The 2,409-nt window shown below is 39.9% G+C and overlaps 1 non-coding gene across 1 annotated transcript; it reads left to right on the top strand.

Annotated features, from left to right (window-relative positions):
* Positions 1-2,001: 2,001 nt before the first annotated feature.
* On the top strand, positions 2,002-2,074 carry Trnam-cau (transfer RNA methionine (anticodon CAU)). The gene has a single exon. It is a non-coding gene; the product is annotated as a tRNA-Met (tRNA).
* The last annotated feature ends 335 nt before the right edge of the window (positions 2,075-2,409 follow it).

Below are 2,409 nucleotides of genomic sequence, written 5' to 3'. Positions count from 1 at the left end.
AGTTGGCCATTTTCATGAGTTTGCAATTTTTGTTATTTTCTTGCCAAAAATAAGATGGAAGAATACTGGTATCCTTTTCTTTGGGGGTAATCAGGAAATGGAGAGTGAGCCTATGGCTTCCCCTCACACTGAGTATTAGGTATACAGCAGGGGCCAGACTAGGAGAGACCTAGGGAAGGAGAGCAAATGAAGCTGACTTGTGTGAGAAGTGATGCTTGGGACATGGCAAGATAAAGGTTGAGTTCAATTAAATGGGTAACATTTCATATATTGTTGGCTTCTTTTTTATTATGAACTTATATTTAAAGAGTCCAGATTTCCCAGGGCTGTTCTGGGGACAGAAATCACCAGCTAGACCCACCTGAATGTAGCCCTGTGCCATTTCAGTAAAGCTGGTTTTATAATCTGGCCTTGCATTTTGGAAACCTGAGAACTGGAGAAGGTCTTCTTCCTGGGTTACAGTCTTGGGTGGCTCTCTCTGTTTTTTTCTCCAACTTCCTGAAACCCTCCGACCTGGGCTCACTCAGTATTTAGCTCCCTGACCACAGGTGGGAGTCCTGATGGGGGCCAAACTCTAGAAAAAGGGGCTGCCTATATCCAGTGCCATCATCCTGCTCAGACTGAGACGCTGAGGCATCCACTAGCTCCATAGGAGACATGTTGGCACACTGCCCTGGAGGAGGTATTGGACACAAGAGTCAAAGAGATACCGAGTTTTTGATCACAAAAATTCAAGGATCTAATTTTAGCCTCCTGTTTGTCCCCCAAGGTCGGCCATGGTGCATTGGAGAGGACTTGGGATGGGGTCATAAAATGTGACCCTAGAATAGGTTTGGCCTCTCACTAGCTGTGTCTCTGTGGATTGTGCTTTAGTTTTCCCATCTGCCCAATGGGGATAAAAACAATGTTTATTACCAAGAGCTATTATGAATTTCAAATGAGGTGATGTCTGCTAATGTATTTTGCGATCTGAGGGTTCTGCTGAGATTTGACTATATACTGTAGTATATTTCAGGCTGCTCTTACCATAGTAAGAGCAAATGCTATCTAGTACTTCCCTGTGCCCTGGTGTGTGTGTGTTTTACATATGTGTAATCACTCACTGTTCACATCCTTGCCATGAGTGATGTACTGTTTTCCAGTCCTGATTTTACAGATGAGAAAACAGAGGCAGAGAGGTAAGTCACTTTCCCCAGTTGGATGGAATCTTTCATTAGGGAACCATCTTTTCCCTGTCCCCCAGGCTCAACTGGGTTTCCTTTTCTTTTCTTATATCCTTTCTATTGTAGAATATGTCAGTACATGTAAGAGTAAAAATGATATGATAACAGTAATAAGGATATGAATTTATTACCTAGCTTCATAAATTCCCAAATTACAGCCAATCTTGCTTCCTTGCTTCCTCCCATCATTCCTCTACAAAACAAAACCTTTAGGTCATGTCAAATCTTTAGCAGTTTTTCAACAATTCCCTAATATCATGACTATTCAGTGTTCATATTTCCCAGGTTATTTTCTACCTTTTAAAATTAGATTGCTTATTTGAATTGAAATTCAAATAAGAGTTCCACAATATAGTTGAGTGTTAGGTTCCTTAAGATTATTTTAGCATATAGGTTTCCTCCTCTCTTTAATTGCATTTTTTTGTTTGTTTGTTGTTGTTTTTTTTTGAATAAAGTGTATGGATTTTGCTAAACACACCCTTATGTTTTGTATATGGTTATGATTCCTCTGTTCCCTACATTTTCTGTAAAATCATATTATATCTAGAGGCTATCCAAATTCAGGTTTTCTAAAAATAGACTTGAATTTTTTTTTAGGGCTGTTTTAGATTCACAGCAAAACTAAGAGAAAGGCACAGACATCTCATATGCACCCCCAGCCCAGCACATGAATAACATTCTGCCTTGCCAAAGTTCCCTGCCTCAGTGATATATTTTTTTGTGGTTGACCCTGCATTGATTGATACATATTAATCATCCAAAACCTGTTTTATCTGGGGATGTGTGTGGCTCAGTGGTAAAGCATTTGCCTCATATGCACAAGGCTCTGGGTTCAATCCCCAGCATCATCTAAAAAACAAGCCCTAAAGCCCATTTTACACTAGGGTTCACGCTTCATGTTGGTTTTGGACAAACACATAATGACATGCATCCATTACCATATTACATACCTTACATTAGCATGTATCTATATATCCCTACTATATGATGGAAGAGCTTCATTGCCATAAAAATTCTTTGTAGCCATGCATGGTAGTGCACACCTATTGTCTTAGCTACTTGGTAAGTTGAGGCAGGAGGATCACTTGAGCCCATGAGTTCCAGACCAGCCTGGGTAGCAGTGAGACCCCATCTCAAAACAAAAACAAAAACAAAAACAAAAACACTTCTGTGCTCTATTTATTCA

This window comes from Callospermophilus lateralis, unplaced genomic scaffold (assembly GCF_048772815.1).
Source record: "Callospermophilus lateralis isolate mCalLat2 unplaced genomic scaffold, mCalLat2.hap1 Scaffold_82, whole genome shotgun sequence".
Lineage (NCBI taxonomy): Eukaryota > Metazoa > Chordata > Mammalia > Rodentia > Sciuridae > Callospermophilus > Callospermophilus lateralis.
This window is presented reverse-complemented; position numbering and strand designations above follow the sequence as displayed.